This window comes from Helianthus annuus, chromosome 2 (genome assembly GCF_002127325.2).
Source record: "Helianthus annuus cultivar XRQ/B chromosome 2, HanXRQr2.0-SUNRISE, whole genome shotgun sequence".
Classification (NCBI taxonomy): domain Eukaryota; kingdom Viridiplantae; phylum Streptophyta; class Magnoliopsida; order Asterales; family Asteraceae; genus Helianthus; species Helianthus annuus.
The window spans coordinates 22674240-22689855 of NC_035434.2; the positions used below are offsets into that span (position 1 = coordinate 22674240).

The 15616-nt window shown below is 38.4% G+C and overlaps 1 long non-coding RNA gene across 1 annotated transcript; it reads right to left on the reverse strand.

Moving 5' to 3' along the window:
- Nucleotides 1-134: 134 nt before the first annotated feature.
- LOC110913317 lies at nt 135-6392 on the reverse strand. The gene is made up of 3 exons (XR_004872500.1): nt 5817-6392; nt 3535-5459; nt 135-1208 (listed from the first exon to the last, which is right to left on the reverse strand). It is a non-coding gene; the product is annotated as an uncharacterized LOC110913317 (long non-coding RNA).
- Nucleotides 6393-15616: the final 9224 nt, after the last annotated feature.

Below are 15616 nucleotides of genomic sequence, written 5' to 3' on the forward strand. Positions count from 1 at the left end.
TTTCTTTTCTTTTAACGCTAATTAGCTTTATGTAATTTCATTCCTAGAATTCCTCAATGAAAATTAATGGATCCACCAAATTGAAATTACGTGAGCTAATTCTTCCGTCCGAATGAACTCATTTATAAAAGAAATAGATCACCAAATTGAGGTTTTATGTAATAGGTATACACTTTAGGACCTGTTTGACCCATATGGCTTTTCAGCTGACATTTTCTTTTATTGTTGGACCAATTAAAGATCAAACAAAACCCAAATCAACTCATTCGTAAGTAAATGGATTAATAAGGGCCACGCTGATGACATAACGCAAGTCTAAAGATTGAAAGGTGGTTGCTTGTAAATGTTAACCTTTGGACATCCATAACTGAATCCAAAAAGAAATTATTTCCTATGGTTATTGAGAATTTAAATAGGGGAAATCTTGAAACTAGCCAAGAATTGGTCAACATTTCGAAACTAGCCAAAGGAAACGTCTTGTAGAGACGCTACCACGTTGCTGAAACGTCTTGACAATGGACCAATCACTGGCTGCCACGTGTCCGACAACGCTGAAACGTCTCAGAAGTCTTAGTTGAGACGTCTTAACATGGCTTGAGATGTTTCCACACGGCTTCATATGGCTTTTCCACATGGCTTAAGACTTTTCCACATGGACCATGCATTGACCATTAGTCTTTTGTTGAATATGTCCGAACTTGACATAGAGTGATCGCACTAACAATTAAATATCACTAAATCCCACTATGGCCAATGATTTGCCAAATCTCAAGGAACCATCAATACCTCATGCAATAGAAGCTATAGATTAGTAAGGATTATGAACCAATGATCTCAAGTTAAAACAAAACACCAATCTTCCTTTCCTTTTTTTTTAATACAAAAGAGGAATGCTACAAACTTTCTATAAGCTAGCCATGAAAATGAATTCCTGACCTTATGATATAATTGATAATTTGATATCCACTTGAGCATTGCCCTTCTGAAATTCATTTGGGTAGCATTAATCCTCCATTGACTAATCCATTGTGTAACATCATCCTGTCTTAATATAATGTTAATACCATTTTTTTAAATTACTTGCTGTCTGCAAGAAAAAGAATCTACTCATGAGATATTTCTGGAACAGTCTTTGATTAGAACATGATTGCAGTCTTTCCTGGATGCATTCAGCTTTTGTTTTCATCACCTAGTGTTAATACATAAACCTGAAAAGGTTGCATTTACAAGATGCAATTCAGGGGATGTTAATCAAATGTGCTTCTACAAGTGGCTTGAAATTGAAATAAACAGTTATGACTATGCAGAAAAAAAATAATAATAACAGAAAATAATTTTCAAATTATTATGATATAGTTAAGACTTTGAGAAGTTGTAAGTAGTGGTGTAATTTATAAATGATCCAAGCCGCTCATAAGGTACTCGTGATCGGCTCCCTAAAAGCTTGAACCGAACCGAACCAAACCGAGCTTAATTGAGCTCGAGCCTAACCTGCAGCTCATTTAACAAAAGAGCTCGAGCCTGAGCTTCACATATCGAGTTTGATTAGGCTCGCGAGTTAAAACAACCCTATTACTTATATATGATTATAATAACTTAAATCACATGATAAATATTATTATGTATAAAACTACAATAAAAATAACTATGTGTATAAATTATACATGTATAAATAAAATACTTAATATTATAAACGAGCCGAGTTCGAGCTCTTTTAAATTAAACGACTTGGGCTCGAGATTAGGCGAACTCGGGGCCCGGCTCGATTATGCACCTGGTTGTAAGATAATGATTGTTATATTATTGGGACAGATATAAAAAGAGTTAAATGCTTGGTTGGTCCTTGTGGTCTGCAGAAATTTCAAACTTGATCCTAGTGGTTTACTAATTACACGCGTGGTCCCAAAAGTTGTCAAAAATGAACTCGGTTGGTCCCTGACCTAACCTCTGTTAAATTTCTCAGTTAACTATGTATGAAATGACTATATTACCCTTGAACAATTAAAAGAAATAAAAAAAATATATAAAGAAACTCGTCTTCTTCAACCACAATCTGTAAAACCTCAACACTCAAAAATGGGAGGCATCAACTATGGCCACCATTGATGACCTTACCCTCATTGTCAAGAAACCGAATGCTACCTTCTGATGCAACAAGGATGGTCTCATTGTCAAGCTTAAAGGAAGTGGAGTTGTTATTTGCTTTCTGTCAGTTTTCATCTTGTGTTTTTTTAATTTCTTTCCGTCTACTTTTGTAAAGCCTTTTTGTTTTGTTGATCCTAGTAACTCCAACATGTTCGTATCAGAGCCACAATGGTTCGAGTGTTAAGGGAGATGTGAGATATAGAGAGGTGTCACGGAGAACGGATGCCGGTTGTGGTGGTTCAGCAACAATACAATCACCTACCTTCCGATTAATACATCCTGGAGGCTAGATCGAGATATAGGACGATAAAGAGCACAAAGAACGAGAAAGAAGGTGGAGCGGGTTGCAAGATAGGTGAAGGTGACTGCTGTTACCTGGATGATCTTCTGGTGAAGACGATACACAAAGATATATGGTGGATGGAGATCTTTAGTGAGACCAATAAACTCGGTGGGTCAAGATGATGTAGCAGACCCAAAAATACACCGACACGAATCTGCAAGCAAGCCGGAGAAATTACGTGATCAAAGAGGTAGACAGAAGGTTGCGACTTGATGATGCAACAAGAATGGTCTTATTTATGGGTTTAATTTGGAGATGGGGATTGGAGGACCTGGAAATGGGGATCTGGAGAGGTTGAAGAAGATAAGTCTCTTTATATATTTTTTTTATTTCTTTTAATTGTTCAAGGGTAATATAGTCATTTCATACGTAGTTAACTGAAAAATTTAACAGAGGTTAGGTCAGGGGACCAACCGAGTTCATTTTTGACAACTTTTGGGACCACGCGTGTAATTAGTAAACCACTAGGACCAAGTTTGAAATTTTTGCAAACAACAGGGACCAACCAAGCATTTAACTCGATATAAAAACTATCCACAACTTTTGGGGGCGTATGAGATTGCTTACTTAATCAGCTTATGAATAAAAACAATTTATTACATGCTTGGGGTAAAGTTGTCATTTCGAATCCACCAAGAATAATCAAAACAAGAACAAAAACAAGAACACCCCTGAAAATCTTCAGGGGCGTCACTCTTTCTAGCGAAGGATGAATCACCAAAACAAGAACAATATAACGAAGGATGAATCGCCCCTGAAAATTTTTGGTGATTCATCTTCATCTAAACACCCCTGAAAATCTTCTACCATCATACTTTTTAACGAATGATGAATCACAAAACAAGAAGAAAAATTTTCAGGGGGGATGGGATGCAGTACAAGGCATCATAGATCTAAATGAATATTTGATATTTATTATGTAGTTCAAGTCATGAAATTGGTTGAAGTATAGTCATATATATATTCCATGCTATATATGTATGTAACTTTGTAAATAAATTAGCAAAGCTGCCTACCACACAAGAAAGATAGCATTTGATACTTACATTGTCTGTTACCAATAATCTTGACACGAGCAACTTCCATTTTTTAAAATGATGAAAACGGTTTATATCCCGTACTCTTGGTCATTTTGCTAGCTAGCATGCTTCATTAAAGAGTGACGACAATCCCCACAAATTTTTAAATTTTTCACAATCCTTTAAATCATCACCAGAGATTATTAGGGCAAAAGCGAGTGCCAGTTGACTTCCCAAAGATTCTTCTTTTTCTTCTTCTTCTTCAATATTATATTATGAAGCACCCACTCAGTTTCAGCCAAATTCTCTTGCATTTTTCATCTAATTTTAAATGAATTTCATCTGAAAATGATCACCAGCTAGCTACGAAACTAGTGACTTGACCATGTAACTCCAACCGGGATCTTTTGCTACACCTTTATTTTTCATTTTGGTCCTCACCCTTTCTACATCTTCCCACTTGCCTGCCCCTGCATAAACATTTGAAAGAAGCTTCTCTGATGCATATTCTGCCATTTGAATGTTCTTGTGTGTGCGGCAAGCACTGAATAGTGCCCCCCAGATGACAAAATCGGGATCTATTGACACCCTCTTCCAACATTTCAAAGAACATTGATAGCGCCTGTTCATGCTGCCCATTTTGTGAAAACCCATTTATCATTGTAGTCCAACAAACCACATCCCTTTCCTCTACGGAACGCCAAAGCTCCATAGCCCGGTCAATCTCACCGGCTTTCATTAATCCATTAATCAAAGTGCTCCAGGTAGAACCATATTTCTCCGGCATTACCTCAAACAATTCCACAGCCTTACCCCATTTCCCAACCTTACAATACCCATTAATTAAAACATTCCATAATAATGTACTTCTTGCGTCATCCCCCCCATTGAGAACTTTCATCAAACAGTTGGCATGCACACTCCAGTAAACCAACTTTAGCATACATATCCACCAAATGAAGTAAAACAAGCCGATCGCATAGTAAACCCAGCTTCAAAATCTGAGTTTGAATCTCCATACCAAGCCATCCCTCTTGTAATGCGGCTGTGGATTTCAAAACAAACGGGAAAGTTAAATTGGCGGGCCTGATATTCGAGCTCAACATGAGAACAAAGTAAGAAATTGAGGTCATATAGTAGGAATGATCAGCAAGTGCACGAATTAGTGAGTTGAAAATGTATAAATTAGGGTTTTTGAAGTGGCGGAAGATGGAGAGAGCGTGATTGGTGAAGTTGTTTTTGAAAGAAAAAGAGGAAATGAGCTGGGTGACGATTCAGGAGTTAGAAAACTGGTGGTGGAGGATGATTTGGGCATGGATTTGCTGGATGGATTTGGAGGAGTGGATGAGAGAGATGAACTGGGGTTCATCGATGAATGAAGAAGGCTTTTTGGCGGGAGAGGGTTTTGAGAAGAGCACACGAAGAAGAGCTTTCATTCTGTGACTGACAACCAAATGATGCAAATTCCTTCCTTCCTAGGGTTGGTTAGGGCATACGGTGGCAAACCACTTTGCCACTCGGTAACACCACCACCAATATATAGTTTGCCGAAATGGTTGGGTAAATCGGTGATGGAACACCGATTCGGCAAGAGGGAGAAGGAGAGAGAGGGAGGGTATTGTGGGTGAGGTCCATTCCTATCTCAACCAATCATACCTTTTTCCTTTTTTTTTAAAAAAATAGTTTACCACTTCACCAAGTGTTTAAACCATTGCCAACATTTTTCACCAAAGTTTAAACACTTTTGCCTAATTGACATGGCGCGCTCTCATTGGTCAGTTTTTTGGTTTGCCACTTTAAAGTGTTTAACCACTCCTTATACCCTTAACGCAGGAAAAAAAGTATCAAGTGTTTGTGAGCTTCCATACAGTTGAACGAATGGCAGCAGAATCAGAAATTCCGAGGGAAGCAAGTCGTCGCAGTTCTGCCATGTTTATGACTTTCCTAGAGACCTGCATTTTGCATAAGCAAATTCAGAAAAAAAAAAAAATACATATGAGATTTTAGCCTTTTGTATTTGGGTGTGTTTGGGTTAGAGCGGAGGGTATAGTTAGGTGTTGTTTGTTTTTTTAGAGGTAAAATGTCTGTAGTCTACGGACTACATCTGCAGACATTTGTAGCGTGGACCAAACCTCTGCAGTCTGCAACAAGAAGACTGTTTGTTTTTTTAACTTCTACAAACTACTGAAATAACACCAAACAACAAAATTAAGAAAATAAGAAAAATAATATCAAAAAACTGAAAATTAACATCAAACAAACAAAAAATTAACATCGAACAATCACAAAATTAACAGGAATCACTGCACCTGTATCACCAATAGCAACACCACTGAGCAAAAACGAATACGGACTTCAGTCGTCAAACATCTGAACTAGATCCGAATACAGACAACCCCTCTATCCAACAAAGCTTTGCCATTAAATTAAAGCTCCACCAGCAATCAGCCCTTTTATCATTTTTAGACAAATCAATGAAGGATGGTGTGAACCTACCTTTTTTGAATTAATTTGCAACTGTTGTAGTTGCCGACAACTGTGGTCTTGAACCTTCCATTTTTGAGTTAATTCTCCAATCCCAACTCCAGCCACACCACACATTCACTTTTCCAGCAATAAGAAATTTATTAAAAGGGCTTGCAAGTTGTGGAAGGTGGACAGGGGAGGTTGAAGATGGTGATACAGGTGCAAGACGGCGGCGGTTTGGGGGAGGAGTGGTGGTGGCGTCAACACGACGGGTCTGTGGGAGGAGAGGTGGTGGCGGTGGTGATGTGGGAGGAGAGGTGGTGGCGGTGGTGATGTGGGAGGAGAGGTGGTGGCGGTGGCAGGGAAGAAGAAGGGTTGTGGAGGAGGGGTTAGGGTTATGTGTGTTTTGTGAAGAGGTTAGAAGAGTTGAGAAGATGGTAGTCTATGTCTGCACCAAAAAGTGGTCAGGCAGATCTTTTTGAATGATTTGTCTTCTAAAAAACAAACACCTTCAGGCCCCTACGTCTGCGCGTGGTGACAAAAGAGGTTGTGAAGTACTTTTCTTAAAAAACAAACACCACCAATCACTCTAGGGTGATTGAGTGAAATCCTACCCAATAATATTATGTCATGTCAACTCCTCATTTTGCACTTAATCAGGAGGTATGGTTAATCACCCAAGGGTGTTTGAGTTATATATTTTTTATTTTCTAGAAATTATAAACTATGCATAAATAAATAAAACATATTTTAAACTAAATAAAAGTACTTTTATTTAAAAAAAAACACATTACATTTAAAACTAAAAAATTAAACCATAAAATAAACCTAATATTTTAAACTAATATTTAGATATTGCATGGCCAGTTATATTTTTTTGTGATATCTCGTTTCCTCGCGAGAATAAACGGCAACATCTCGGGTCGGGTGGAGCATGGTCGTGTGGCTCAGTAAATGTCTTCAAATCCCGATCATACATAAGTTGTTTCACCGTCTCGCTTTGTTCCGCCACTAACGCCATGGTGTCTTCCTCGTGTTTCTTTCGTATACTCGTCAACTCTATCGCCCGTGCTTTTTTTTCTTCTTTCATAAAAGTGTATTGCGCGAGCTTCTCGGTGAGGGCCTCTTGGCTATCGTTTGATGAAGTTGGGGCCTCTTTTCTTTCCTTTTTTGTCTTGTTGGTGACGGGTCTACGTTTATGTCCGGTATATCGATCGGTGACTCAGTTCCCGGTGTACCCGTATTGTAGTTGCCTGAATCGGACGACTTTCTTTTTTGTCCCGAACTTCCACTATCTTCACCCAACAATGGTACCGGTGCCCATTTGTCATGTTTACGAACGACCTCCCATGCCTCAATATGTTGAAAACCACTCGGATATTTGGGTTTGAAATCACTTAAAGCCCTATTCATGACGTCGAGGTCGCTAACCCCACTACCACGAATACGATCCTACATAGATAACAAATATAAAGTAAAAAAAATAAACATAAACAATGTTATGGAAAATATTTTTTAAATGTTCAAATAAAATATTACCGCTTGTTGCCAAATACCGTTGAAGTGGTTTATCTAAGTCAACATAGGCATCCATTTTGAACGTACTTGATGAACTATTCGAGTACTTCCGACGACTGTTTCGTTGTAATGGGCGAGAACTTTTTTCCAAAAACTGTCCCCTTTTTGTGCATTTCCTTGTTTCGTGTTTAAAGAACAATGAACCCATGCCTTAGCTAAGGCCTCTTCATGTGTTTTCGTCCAACTTTGACGCTCCGCCTTGACTCCCTTTTGTTTCGGGTCACTTGCTTCACCAATATCATCGTCTTCATCCTCATATTCTTCTTCGTCCTCGCCACTATCTACATCCAAATGTTGTGGTTCAGGGACAACCTCTAAATCTTGGTGTTCATCGTAGATAGGAAGTGGGCGCTCGACATTCTCTCTTGGTGATTGAATTGGCGGGGTCCTAAATCCAAATGGATTGAACTCGGTTGTGAAGCTTGGGTGTGAAAATATTTATGGTGGAAAAGTAGGTTGGGTGCTAAAAAAAGATGGTTGTGAAGTTTGGGGGTAAAAAATTGAGGTTGAGTGGTTAGTGAATATCCGTAGGAGGTTTGAACCGGTGCACTTGGCCTCTGAAATCACCTTGTCTCGTTTGCGAAACCTTTTTTCTTGAATCCGATCCTCGGCTAGCGGAACATTTTTTCTTGGGTTCACCTTTGTTTTGTTTATCCATGGTGTTTGTGGGTGTAGAAAGAGAGATTTTTGAAAGAGTTGTGTGTTTTAAATTGATTGAAAATATGGGTTTTATATAAAAAATCTGGAACGGTCAATAAATAACGTTCAAAAATAAAAAACAACGGTCAAAAAAATTACATCACTCTCTCTCAATCACTTCGGTAAACTCTCACCGATTTTGGTACACTCTCTCCAACTCACCGCATGTCACGGCTCCCCGACCCACCCCGGACGGAGCTGGGGGCCGCGAGGCAGTTCCCGTGGTATCCGTGGTATTTACTTTATGCGACAGCGGAAGTCTTTTACTTACAGGATCTTTTCACCGGAAAATACTTGTTTAATATATTACACAAAGTTTAAGGGATAAATCCCATAATTTACAATAAGTTGATTTCACACAGAAATCTTTATTTTCCAAAACATGTTTTATTTATTTATTCATACTGAGCCACTTCCTTGAGCTTGTAGTGCTTTACTGCACTTTTTCTGGATCACACAGATCACCTGAAACATGTTTGAAAAATGTTTTGTCAGCGGGGAAATACTGAGTGAATCATTCCATTTTCTAAAACGACCCGTTAGTTATAAATTCACAGTATTAAGAGCGATTACAATGTTTCTATCAACCAATTATCAAGAATGGGTATTTGTCACTCGACCGGATCTGTGACTGTGGTCATACCACTATTGGGTCCCGTCGCCCCAATAGTGACGGTTTACTCACATAGAGTGATACTCACTCACATAGAGTGATAAAAATAGTAATGTGCACAATACCCCACATACCAGCTGTAATTTGGTGATTACAAAGACTTAATCCCTGTAATTATAACCTTGAAAATAATTTGAGGTATTGTAATACTTACTCACAAACGGTGAGAAAACAATTTTAAAAGAAGAATGACTCACATTGCAGATTAACGAGCAATAGATAATGCCTACTGATTAGCCTTGATTAAACCTAGTTTAACACAATGCACACACAGGCAGGTTAGTAACTAATACATCAGTTACGTCAATTCACGAGATTAAACCCTCACAACGATTAATCAGTGCAATACTCGATAATTCAATCGGATTCACAACGAATAACAGAGCATAGTCCGAATTCGAACAACACTCTAATATTCAAGTCGAAATCACGACGAATAATCAAAGTACAAGCTCAATTGAGCAGCACCCGGATTATTGTTGGATAGTTATAATCGATCGGACGTTGAATCGTAATAGCGATCGAGTTATTACCCTGATTGCGGCAGCGTTTCGTGATCGTATGTGTGTGTTGTGGACTGAATTGCATGTAACTCGACGTATACACAGAGTTTTCACGTCGTTTTAAGTCTCCAGTTTACATGCCAAGGTCGGCTATTTATAGCCAGAAATTCGATTGGCTTACGGATCGTATGCCTAACCCCTTACGGTCCGTAAGGGAACCTGGTCTGCTTACGGTCCGTAAGGACCAACCTTTACGGTCCGTAAAGCTTGCACCCTATTTCCTAGCCTAGCTGAGTTCGGTTGTAGCCTTGGTGAATCAATAATTTTAACCAATCAACAATTAGCAACGTTTAACTTTAGATAATTATCAATTAGGGTTTGCCCCCCTCGAGTTTTAGGGGCCCTGATCCTGATTCCTATTATTCCGGAAATTTCAGGGTTTATGCCAAATTACTTGGGTGTCTTAATTAGGGTTTTCTTATTGGATAATTATTATCCTAATTACGGATTTTAGTGACAGTTGTTACATCCTCCCCACCTTAAGAAAAATCTCGTCCTCGAGATTTACTGGAATAGATGAGGATATTTTCGCTTCATTTCTGATTCCAGCTCCCAAGTGTATTCTGGTCCTCTCTTTGAATTCCACTTGACTTTGACCAATACCAGTCTTTTATGCTTGAGGAATTTGACTTTTCGATCTTCGATCGCTAATGGTTTCTCCATGAATTTTAGTTTTTCGTTTACTTCTACATCTTGAAGAGGGACTACCAGAGATTCATCTGATAAACATTTCTTGAGATTGGATACATGAAATACATCATGTACTCCAGCTAATTCTTCTGGTAGTTGTAAACGATAAGCTACTGGTCCTATTCTTTGAATTACCGGGAATGGTCCAACGTATCTTGGACTCAGTTTTCCTTTCTTACCGAATCGTACTATACCTTTCCAAGGAGAAACTTTTAAAAGTACTTTATCTCCGACTTGAAATTCTAAAGGTTTGCGACGATTATCTGCATAGCTCTTTTGACGATCTCGAGCTGTTTTCAGTCTTTCCTTGATCTGGGTTATCTTGTCAGTATTTTCTTGTACTATTTCAGGACCTGATAATTGACTTTCTCCTATTTCTGCCCAGCATACTGGGGTTCTGCATTTGTGTCCATACAGTGCTTCGAATGGTGTAGCTTCGATGCTTGAATGATAACTATTGTTATAGGAGAATTCTATTAATGGCAAATGGCTATCCCAATTACCACGAAAGTCAATTACACATGCTCGGAGCATGTCTTCTAACGTTTGTATTGTCCTTTCACTCTGTCCGTCTGTTTGTGGATGATAAGCAGTACTTAGATTTAGTCGAGTTCCCATTGCTTTCTGAAAACTTTTCCAAAAATGAGAAGTAAATCGACTATCTCTATCCGATACAATGGAGAGCGGGACTCCATGTAAAGATACCACTTCGTCCACGTACAGCTGCGCTAATCTTTCCATGCTAAAGGTTTCTTTCATTGGTAGGAAGTGAGCTGACTTGGTTAATCGGTCTACAATTACCCAAATCGCATCATTACCTCTTTTGGTTTTGGGTAACTTAGTAACAAAATCCATTGTTATGAGTTCCCATTTCCATACAGGCATTTCTAACTGTTGGAGTAGTCCGGAAGGTTTCTGGTGTTCAGCCTTAACTTGTGAACAAGTTAAACACTTGGATACGTATTCAGCTATATCCTTTTTCATTCCTATCCACCAGAAACTATTTCTTAAATCTTGGTACATCTTATTATTTCCTGGGTGCATGGTATACCTAGATTTATGAGCTTCTTCTAAGATCTTATCTCTTAACTCTCCTCGCTTAGGTACCCAAATTCGTTTCTTATGGAATTTCCAAATTCCATCATTTCCTTGTTCTAGTTCTTTTATATAACCTTTCATTCCTTCAGTATTATCTTGGATTGCTGTTTTCTGAACTTCTTTGATTTGTGCCATTAAATCTACTTGTAGATTTAACCTCAGAGCACGGACTCGTTTCTGTTTCTCATGGTACTTACGACTTAAGGCATCTGCAACTACATTTGCCTTTCCTTCGTGATATTGGATATCACAGTCGTAATCGCTTAGCATCTCCATCCATCTTCTTTGCCTCATGTTTAATTCTTTTTGCCCAAATATATATTTTAAACTTTTATGATCTGTGTAGACAGTAAACTTACTTCCATACAGATAATATCTCCAGATTTTAAGGGCAAAAATTATGGCTCCTAATTCTAGATCATGAGTCGTATAATTCTCTTCGTGCGTTTTCAATTGTCTAGAAGCATATGCAATTACCTTCTTGCGTTGCATCAACACACATCCATAGCCTAATTTTGAAGCATTACAATATACTTCAAAGTCTTCTGTTCCTTTAGATAAAGCTAAGATTGGTGCATTTGTTAATCTATGCTTTAAAATCTTAAAGGCTTCTTCTTGTCTAGGCCCCCATTCAAACTTAGCAGCTTTACAGGTTAACTTGGTTAAAGGTATGGCTATCTTAGAAAAATCTTTGATAAATCGTCTATAGTATCCAGCTAAGCCTAGAAAACTTTTTATCTCCATAGCTGTTTGTGGAACTTTCCATTTTGTAATTGCTTCTATCTTAGCAGGATCTACATGGATACCTTCGTGATTTACCACATGTCTTAAGAATTGTACTTCTTGCAGCCAAAATTCACATTTTGAGAATTTGGCATAAAGCCTTTCTTTTCTTAACAAAGTTAAGAGAACGTGTAAGTGCTCACAATGTTCTTTTTGGCTTTTGGAGTAAATAAGTATATCGTCGATGAAAACGATTACAAATTTATCCAAGTATGGTTTACAGATGCGATTCATCATGTCCATGAATGCGGCTGGGGCATTCGTTAACCCAAAGGGCATGACTGTAAACTCATAATGACCATACCTAGTTCTGAAAGCAGTTTTAGGTATGTCTTCTTCTTGTACTTTCAACTGATGGTATCCGGATCTTAAATCTATCTTTGAGAAGTACCTAGCTCCTTGTAATTGATCAAAAAGATCATCAATCCTAGGTAATGGGTATCGATTCTTAATAGTAACTTTATTCAACTCCCTATAATCGATACACATTCTCATCGATCCATCTTTCTTTTTCACAAACAACACTGGTGTACCCTAGGGGATGAACTAGGTTGTATGAATCCTTTGCTTAATAATTCATCTAATTGCTTTTTCAATTCTAGCATTTCGGTAGGTGCTAATCTATAAGGTGCTTTAGCTATTGGTGCAGTACCTGGAATTAAATGAATTCTAAACTCTACTTCTCTATCAGGTGGTAACCCAGGTAATTCTTCTGGAAAAACGTCTGGGTATTCTGACACTACCGGGATATCCTGAAGTTCTTTATCCTTAGTGTTAACGATTACTGAAATCATATACACAATTTCCTGCTTTCTCGAATAATTAGCCAATTTCATTACTGAAATGAATTTCAGTGGCTTTCGGGGTTTATCTCCAGTAATTAAAATTACTTCTCCGGAAGGTGTTTGAATTTCTACAGCATTTTTATCACATAGGATTCGTGCATGGTTGGCTATTAACCAATCCATTCCTAACACTACATCGAATCCGGCTAAATTCATTGGTAACAAATTTGCAGAAAACTTATGGCCTAATAATTCTATTTTTCCTTCTTGCAAAACGTTATCTATTTTCACAGAATTTCCTTCTGCGGTTTCTACTGTGAAGATTTGCCTAAGAGTGGTTAAAGGTAACTTAAGAGCTTGGCAAAATGAAGTATTGATAAAACTTTGGTTTGCACCAGAGTCAAATAATACTTTTGCGAACACATCATGTACTAGGAACGTACCAGCTATCACATCTGGAATGAGTTCGGCTTCTTGAGTGGTTAGCTGGAATGCCCGCGCATTTCTCTTTGTTGCTCCTTCAGCTGGTTTGACTTGGTTGGCTACAGGTTTAGCTAATTTAGGACATTCAAATTGGAAATGACCCCTTTCTCTGAAATTATAACAAATTCTTGTTTTCTTCCTGCAGTCTTCTTCCCGATGTCCTTGTGTCTTGCAAAAATTGCAAACCATGTTGCATTGTCCATAATGCTTCTTTTTGCAAGTTTTGCAGAAGGGAGATGATGAGGATTGCCCCGTTCCTCTTTTCTTGGTATTACCCATACGAAATCCTTGGGTAATCTTTTGAGCTAATTCCTTCTTGCGATCTTCCTCTCTTGTGCGTACCAATTCATCCGTTAGGGTGTTAGCTAATTCTACAACATCGTCAATAGTACGAGGTCTCGCAGCTTTAACGATGCTTCGGATTTCACTAATTAACCCCCAGATGTAACGGGAAATAAGTACCGGTTCTGGCGAAGCCAGTGTTGGCACTACCCTTGCGTATTCAAAGAATGTCGAAGTATAGCCTCGGCAATCTACCCCTGTCATACGGTGACTTAGGAATTTGTTTGCCGTTTGGTCTTTTTCATATTCGGGACAGAATTTTCTTTCTACAAGACTCTTAAATTCTTCCCAACTCATGGCATAGGCTATCCTTCTTCCTTTTGCCTGGAGAATCGTATTCCACCATTCTAGCGCTCCTTCTTTGAATAGATTTGATGCATACATCACCTGATCCTCTTCGGCACATTTGCTTATTGCAATTACTGCTTCGGTTTTCTCTAACCAGCGCAGAGTTGCAGTTGCCCCTTCGTTACCTGCAAATTCAGCGGGTTTGCAAGCAAGAAACTCTTTGTAAGTGCAACCAGGCGTTGCAGCTTTTATTCTTTTTAGAAGTGGGACTTGTTGCGGATCATGATCGTTATGATTGCCGCCTCCATTTATGTTGTTACTGCTGTTATCCTCCAGAGTACGTTTACTAGGATTTAATTGTTGTGGTTCGGCAGGTTTTTGAACAGCAGCCACAATTGCTGGAATAGCATGGGCTATCCCTTGGGCGATAAAGTGCTCGATATCTTGTCGAGTTACATATTGATCTTCTTGTTCTTGCTCAGATTGATTTATTTCATTAATTGGTTCATTGTTAGCGTTTTCCATCTGCTAATTTGGTAGGAATTATTAGTGTCTAACTTATTAATAATAAAATTCACACAGATGAACACATAAATTATCACAACATACAAGCATAACCAAAATTGTCAATTTTTCGACTTTCATTTTGTTACTGCATATTGTATATGCATCCGTACACACCGTATCTTACAGAGTTTTATTGCCCATTTTACAGAATTTTAAGTTACTATTATACAATACGGCTTCCTGTGGTTTAACTGACATTTCTAGTAACGATGTTCCCTCTCATCGTACTTCCAAGTTAGATGCTCTCCTATTTCCCTGATCCTATTACCCGTACCTATCAGTTCTTCACCGAACTGACGGAGTTCAGCCAGGTTTTCATTACTCATGGGAGGATTTGGGATTGGTTCTGGGTCGAATTGAGGAAGGAAACTATAAGGACTATTGACTATGTTTTGGAATTGCCAGTCGTTTGTCCACCATTCCTCTAGTTCACCTAGTGGTCGGGTGTGGATTAAAGGTTCGGGAATAGCCGGTGCTACGTTTAAAGGAAATTGGACTGTAGCCGGGTAAGGATACAAATTAGTGCGGATTGGGCTTATAACCTCACAGTTTTCTAAGAGACGGTCTATTTCGTCTTGGAACGTAATTTCTTCTGGTTGTTTAGAGCTTTCGCCAATCTCTATTCCCTTTTGCTTAAGATCTATTCCTATTTCTTTTTCTGGTGGTTTCGAACTTTCTCCAGTTTCTATTTCCTTTCCCTTGCTCACGATCACAGGATTTTCTATTTTAGGGAGTCTCCTAGTGGCTGGTTTCCTACGGCGTACTTTCCTCCATCCTACGTATCTTCTTTTCTTTTTAGGTTTGGCTTTTTCCAGCGGTGGAGCTTAGAATTCCACAGGTTCTTCTATGTCAGCAACGTAACCAGTAAAGTCGTAAGAGACTTCGATAGGCACTGGATATAAATTGAGATTCTGGAAGGCTTCCGATATCTCATTCATGCTGCATAGTATATATGCAAAATAAAAATGCAATGTTAAAACTTTGGAACAAAGTTTAACAAACAAACACTAAAGTTTTATTGCATAATTTATACAGAAAAACAACAGAAATAAACACATTGGGTTTTATTTATTTACTGGATAGTGATTTTTCTA